Here is an 8,038-nt window from a genome sequence, read left to right on the forward strand (position 1 = left end):
AATACAATAGATATGATCGCTCAAGACGGCTATTTTGAAGGTTCTAAATTGCTTTAACTCGAGAGCGACCCGCCCGCTCCTGGAACCCAACCAGGGGCTCTGAGACGGGCCCCTAGACTTATATCCAAGATAATTGATTTTAAACGAAATAAAGCAATAGGGGCAGTGCAAAGTCCGGTCGGGGTTCTGCCCTCTGCCCCCCCCCCCCTGGCAAGCCGAAAAGGGGCCCTTAAGCATGCAATTGAACCCCATCCGTAAAGATAAATGTGATTCCCAAGACAACGCTTGGTTGTATAAAATTGTAAAACAAAGTGTTTCTATTGCTCAAAATGACTTTTTTGAAGGTTTTAAATTGCTAAGACTCGAGAACGTCCGAGGGCTCCCGACCCCAGGACCCGTCTGACAAGGGCCCTTCAAGACGTTTCCCTTGACCCCACTCTTCAGCTAGGCGCCTAAAAGGAAAAGGAAAAAAGAGCTACGGAGAAAAGGGATAATGGGAAGAGAAAGTAAGGTTAAAGAGAAGAAGATAGAGGGATAGGGGAAAGAAGGGAGAGATAGAGATAGATAGATAGATAGATAGATTAAGAGAGAGAGATAGGGAGAGAGAGATGAAAGGAAACAAAAACATGAAACCCAAACTTATACAATCATTACAGATTATGAGTCTGCTCATGGGCTTACACGGAGACTGAGGAAGAAAATAAAACAGGACGAAAAACAGTACTCTAAAATAGCTTTAAAGGGATGCTTTACTACTTCAGCAAGAAGGGATTAGACCACCCAGTGAGCCATCGAGGTCATTGTGACAGGTGGCTATCTCATTAACTCAGCTCTCATTTAAGAAAAAGAGGATCATGGGGGACCAACAGGCACCGATTTGGGAAGTTTTCTATATAGAGGGAGCAAGTTGCTACAAGTAGGACAGTGTACCTCTAAGAGAGAAAGAGAGATGTTTTCTAAAATGAAATGATAAAGGCTCAGTGAATTTCAATGAGAAAAAAACAATTTATATCAACAGCGTGACGGCCATCTTAAAGGTATTCAAACCAATGGTTACTATAACTGAAGAACTCAGGGGCTCCCTACATAATTATAGCTCTTTTACACCCTTTTGTTCTACAATTTTTTTAGGGGAGAGTGTGTGTTTCTTTATCGCTCAATTAAGACTTGGTACTTGGTACTTGGTTGGGTAATCCCTTTGGCAGCTCACTCAGGAAGCTATACTGGGATAGTGAGGCGAATAACTACAAGGAGTGTCATGAATTGCAGGAATGGTGTGAGGACAAAGCACTCGTTGATTTACAGTAAAATATGCTAAGTCCAGTGCAAGTAAAAACCAAGCTAATAAGCTTAAATGATGTGGGAACCACCAGGGGGTGCATCATTCTGATGGAGGGTAGAGCAGCCTCCTTGAAGTTGGTTATTCCTGTTGCATTAACTGCTGAGCCTGGCGGAATGATGATTCCAGATCCTTATTGCTCTTGGGTACACTCTTATTTCCACGGCGTCAAATTTCACTCTAAATGGCGTCAGCTGGGAGTCAACTCTATTCCTAGTTAAAGTGACACGGATTCCGAATCAATTTGACTCGGATTGTGTGGCATCAGCTGAGAATTGACTCAATTCAGAGTCAAGATGACTCCTTTTCCGTGTCACTTTAACTAGGAATAGAGTTGACTCCCAGCTGACGCCATTTAGAGTGAAATTTGACGCTGTGGAAATAAGAGTGTAGTATGAGAACTTGAAGGAGTCAATAGTTGCAGGAATTTCATACTTCAGGTTGTGGTCGTGTCTTCCGAAGTATGTAGCCGGGATGATAATAGTTGGTGCAGGTATGGAGACAAGACGGTGATGGATCTTGTAGAGGAGGGCCTGGGTGCATTGATTCGTCGTGTATGAAGCGTGTCCCACCCTAGAGTTTCCACAAGAGCCGATGGTGATGTGGTGTATCTGTAGTCACGTACGGTACACAAAGCGAGCCGCTGTTCTTTGTACTTGCTCTAGCATTTTTTTGACCGTGATGCTGTGTGGGTTCCAAGCCTCAGAGCCAGAGGCATACTCCAATTGGGGGCGTACATACTAAGGCTGTGTAGGCCCTGGACTTTACTTCCCTGGTACAGGGTGAGAGGATCCTGCGAAGAAGACCTAGAGTACGGCTTGCTTTATGCCGGATAGTTTGGCAGTGCTTGTTCCAACGAGGATCAGCAGAAACCGTAACTCCAAGGTACTTGTAGGCCTACTCTTTGACTCTTGGGATCAGTCCAGTTGACAGGTGATATTCTCGGATGCTGGGAGTACGCTTCCGAGTGATGGTGGATGGCGCACTTTTTCACGTTGAAGTCCTATCTTAAAGGTTTCGAACAGCTAAAACTTGAGAGCGTCCGGGGGCTTCACATATGGACCCCCCCCCCATAAAAAGGAAATAATAATTCACCCCCCCCCCCCCTAAAATAAAAACAGAAATTTAAATTATTTTGTTTTAAAAATCGCGAGGCGCGTGTTAAAAATGAATGCAAAAGCCTCCCACACCCCTTCCCACCAAAAAAAGTTATATTTCTGTAAAAATGACAAGAGCCCTCATCCCTCCCATCGTGGAACTATGGCAGTAGGCCTATACGCCTATATAGGTTTGGTTTGGTTTACGGTTTGATTTTATTTTCCATATACAAATTCAATTGCATAAAAGAATACGATTTACAAATATAATACAAATCAAGAATTAAAAAACGGCTGGAATGCTCTATTCAGAACCATTATTAATTAACATGGCTCTGTTCTTCATAGAGGTGCAGAAAATGGTTGCGGTGCTCTATTTCTTCTTCCAATGCTTCTGTTAACATGATCTGTAGGAAGATTATACCATTCAGTGAAATTGAATAAAATGGATTTTTTTAAAAAGCGTTTTGTTCAGGGTTAAAGATCAGTGGCGGATCCAGGGGTGGGCCGAAACGGCCGCGGCCCCCCCCCTATTGGCGGCGCAAAAAAATTGAGAAGGAAAAAAGAGGAAGAAAAAAAAAAAAAAAAAAAAAGGGGGGAAAGGAGAAGATAAAAGAAAAGAGAACAAAAAAGTAAAGAAAAGAGAGAACGTTCAAAAAAGAGGAAAGAAAAAGAAGAGAGGAGCCGGGGAGAAAGAAAGACAACGAAATGGCACTAAAAATTAGCGACAGTAACGACGAATAAGGGAAAGACAAGGGGAAGGGGGGGGTGCGTGAAGGCGGATGCATTGAGGGGGGGGGAGGGGTGACTGGCCGTATTCCTTTTTTTAGGTTATGCGAAACTGAGTCGAAATTATGCTTCTTTTCAAAAAAATCTTAGCATGCGTGTTTATGTTAAGCCGTAGTGCATGAAAAGGTTAGTGTAGAAACACTTCTGAAAAGGCCGCGCCCGGCCCCTCCAAAGAACGGCAGAATGGTAATCTATAAATAATGGGGTCATTCTTGATGGCTTGGGAGTCGTTATTAAGGAGGGGGCCGGCCCTACTCAAATGGTAGTGACGGTAACGATGGATAAGGGAATAAGGAGGAAGGGATGCACATGCAGGCGCGTACGCAGGGGGGGGGGGGGTCGAACCCCCCTCAAATTTTTGTCAAGTTGTCAAGTTGGTCCTGGGCCCCGTTTCTTAAAACTTGATATCCATAACAAGTTACAAGCTACCGTTATAAGCTACTGAAATCATGGCATGTGATTGGCTGAGAGCAAATTTGTCATATAAATTTAGCATTTGTTATAGATAAAAAGTTTTGTGAAACGGGCCCCTGATGTGTATAATGCGTAGACCAGGGGTTCTCAAACTTTTTCTTTGACGGTCCAGAAGCGATTTCTATGAAAGCTGTAAGGTCCGAAATGACACTTGTATACTGAAGATAATGAGGCTTGTTTTTGGTCTATATCTGATCCAAGGAGAATTGTTACAGTTTAAAAAAAACAGAACCGCCAGTGCTTCAACTCGTTTAAATAGAGTTTCCTGAAAAATAACATCCAATATCCTGGAATTTGAAGGAATTTTCTTAAAACTTTCAAAATGCCTCATACGTCGATTTCTTATTTGGATGAATCGCTATACGTTTTAATATATATTAATTATTGAGTGGGCTTATTTTGCTTTCTAATGGATCCATACAACATGGTAGAGCTTGAGGGGCCTGGCAGAGCCTTTTCAAGAGAGAAATTGTCTTTAGGAGAAAAAAAGAGGTTATTTCTAAAATGAAATGAAAGGGCTATTGACTTTCAAGAGAGAAAATTGTCTATAAGAGAGGAAGAGAGGTTATTTCTAAAATGAAATGAAAGGGCTCTGGTCAAATAGCCCTTTCGTTTCATTTTTTCTCTCGAAATAAACTCTCTTTCTCTCTTATTACAATTTTATGAGATGGAATCTTCAATCTGAAGCCTTTTTGTGCTCTTTGAAAATGGCACACTGAATGGGGGCAGTGCAATTTAAATTCCAAGGGATGGATTAGAGTTTTTATCGCTCTTGAAAGTCAAATAGCCCTTTCATTTCAGAAATAAGGCTCTCTTTCTCCCTTATAGACAATTTTATGAGATGGAATCTTCAATCTGAAGCCTTTTTGTGCTCTTTGAAAATAGGACACTGAATGGGGGCAGTGAAATTTAAATTTCAAGGGATGGATTAGAGTTTTTGTCGCTCTTGAAAGTCAAATATCCCTTTCATTTCATTATTTTTAGAAATAAACTCTAATACATTTCTTGATATTTAAATTGCGCTGCCCCTATTGTGTCCTCTTTTTAAAGAGCACAACAGAGCCCTCAGATTAGGCAGCAAGTAGCAAAACAAACCCGTAACACTGGACACAACATTCAATGGGATGATGCCCATATCATTGAGTTTGAAACGCACTTCTGGTCAAGAATGGTAGAAGAAGCATCTGCATAAAAAGGATGAATCCTTCACTGAATAGGAATTCTTGCTATACACTTTTACCTTTGTGTAAATAATAAAAGGTCTACGGGCGTGGTTGGTAGAAGCTTAACCCTAATAGGGCCGGGCTATTTGAAGTCTTAGTAGGGCCGGGGGGGGGGGGGGGCCATTATGGCCCCCCCTTAAGATCTCGGCCGCAAAGCGGCCGATCGCCGCGAAAATTTGCACACATGTCAAGTGAAGTGTAAAGAATAATATGATAATTTCAATTTTTTGAAAAATTCACTCATTTGCATATTTATGGTAATTTATGCAAATAAAGTCATAAAAATTACATTTTTACCCATAAATCACATATTATTCATATTTAAGCATTCTTTTTCACTAGATATATTCATTAGACCATTCTGAATAATAATACGACAAAAATTTTGGAAGAGCCAGCTTATTTCTTATGTTATCCCTTGTTTTGATAATTTCTTATGTATTTCATTGTTTTTTTAACTTATGTATTTCATTGTTTTTGTTGTTTTATTTCATCTTTTACTACAATTCAACTATTTTGACTCCCAAAACAACCACCTAAACTTTAAACAAGACCCAATAACCCATGTTTGATCTATTTTTAGGAAAAATGACTTTGCCATACGTTTTGTACACAAATCACGAAAATGAGCGATTTTCAGGCTGACATGCAAAGACAAAAGGTCACGTGACCTTGTAACCGTAGGTCCGATTTTCAAAAAAATTATTTTAAAAGTTGCGCAAGACTCGAAAGAAAAAAGTCAGCGAGCGGCGGGGCGCCATCCATATGCGTTCCCGAGCAATCAGAAAAATTGTGGAGGGGGGGCCATAATGGCCCCCCCCCCGGCCTTATTAGGGTTAAACTACATAAAACTCTCTCCAATTTTGCAGGGGGAGAGCCTTTGTCGGGAGTCTTTAATAATAAAAGCGATAAATCCTTCACTGAATAGGGATTCTTGCTATATGTTACCTTTCTTCGCTCCAGTGATCTCGAGGCAGCAGACAGTAAGAAATTGTGTAAATAATTTGCTGTTGCCGAGAGTCTTGCATGGGGCGGAGCCCCAGGAAGTTCTTGAACTTTAAAAAAAATTAGGAAATTCCAAATAGTCGTCATGAGCGATAGAAATTGTAATTTCCTCCTTGAGAGTCACATAACCCCTTTCATTTCATTTTAGAATTTAACCTCTCTTTCTTTTTTAAAGACAATTTCATATAACTTCTGTTTTCGTATTGTTGTACTTTCGTCCGCAGACTACTTAAGCACATGTCGAGCCAACTCAGTCGGAAATGTATTATGTAATATGTAGGTCTAAGTGTAAAGTTAAGTTTCATGTTCTTCCTTTTTTCTTTCTTTCTTTCTTTCTCTCCCTCTCTCTGTCTCTCTCCTTTTCCTCTATCTTTTAAAAAAACAACATTATTCTTTCTTTTCTTCTCATTTTTCTGTGTGTGACATGCGTTATCAATGTCTTAATATGGTAGATTTACATTTTGATGTTTCCCTTTGTAGGTGCACCTTATATTCCAGAAAGTGCCCTATTTTGATGGTGCCCCTCCCCCCCCCCCCATGTATTGATCTTGAAAAAATAACTTTCTCATTAATTCTATTTCCAATATATCTAATACTTGCACTAATCTCCAATTTAAAAAAAAATCGTCTACTTTCTCTCAAGACAACATTATATAAAGGATTCATTAATGCAAGGCTATCTCGCGAGTAATCTCTCAACTTCTAACTTCCTGCATTCCTCATCTCCCAGTCTCCCTTGCTTTAATATTCCTCGTTACTTCCTTCCAATTGAACTCCAACTTAATTGATGTTATACACTGTATCTATTCTTCAACTACAGGTAGATGCAAATGTTACTAAAACTCCATTATATAAATCACACTCAGGATACAGCCAACTGACGAGAATTGCTTCAATCTATATTTTACATGTTTTATTAATATATGGTTTTACAATGGCTATGGTGATGAGTTGTCTAGGTAACATGTTGATGTGTTTGTTAAAATGTATTACCATGGTGCACCTTCTTGGTTACAAAAAAAATATGTGTATGTATTAACGTAAGTTTGTGCCTTTACATATCACAGTAGAAATCAATGTTTTATATTTGATGCAGAATAATATTAATATTTGGAGATTAGAATTACAAACAGTTTCCATAACCGTTCAAGTATTTCAAAAAAGTTAAGCAAACTTTTTCCTGGATGTAAATTCACACTAGCGTATAGCATAGCGAGCTCTCCGATCCAGGCTAGACTCTTCGCGATCGGTTTCATTGGAATTTTAAGCGGTTTCATTGGAATTAATCGAGAAATTCCCCTCGCTAGCGTGTAAATAAAAAATACGCCGGCCGGCCATACGTAAATGGCAGTGACGGTAACGACGGATTAGGAGGAAGGGGTGCATACGTGAACTACCTTTGCTAACTGCCCTTTTATTGTGAATCGTGCCCATTTTCCTTTCTAATAAGGGACCTATCCCCTTTTCATAAATGATCTTTTTCACCTCTGATAAATCAATTTCTGATAGATGCCCCTTTTCCGTCAACAAATGCCCATTTCCCATACTCATAAGTGCCCTATCTCGTTTCTGGTGAGTGCCTCCTTTCAGGTGTAAGAAGTGCCCCGTTTGAACCTTTGATAATTACTCTTTGTACCTTGACACATGCTCCTTTCTTTTCTAATAAGTGTCTTTATCCCTTTCGATATGTGTCCCCTTAACCTCTCATCATCAGGCACGTAGACACGGGGGGGGAGCACGTGCCCCCTAACCTGCTCATCATTAGTCTTGCACCTAATTTAAAGCGACTAAGAGTAGTTTCTCCTAAAGCTCGCATTTATAGATGATACAATTATATGTCACTTTAAAACAAATGTTTTTTCAGTCTTCCGTGATGCTTATAACCCCATCATGATTTGGTTTTTTCCTCTTTATAAGATGTAATTTTTCACTCTGCGACCTCACAGATCTTACATTTTTTCTCGCTCGCTTTGCTCGCTCGCAAATGAATATTCAGACAATCACACCAGCCGAAAGTGTGATGCTTAAGCAATATCTTGTATGATATATAAAGAAAAACAAATATTGAAATCGTCCCTGATAATGGAATCACAATGAAAGGGTATATACCA

The sequence above is a fragment of the Strongylocentrotus purpuratus genome, unplaced genomic scaffold, assembly GCF_000002235.5.
Source record: "Strongylocentrotus purpuratus isolate Spur 01 unplaced genomic scaffold, Spur_5.0 spur5_scaffold_1, whole genome shotgun sequence".
In the NCBI taxonomy this organism is placed as follows: domain Eukaryota; kingdom Metazoa; phylum Echinodermata; class Echinoidea; order Camarodonta; family Strongylocentrotidae; genus Strongylocentrotus; species Strongylocentrotus purpuratus.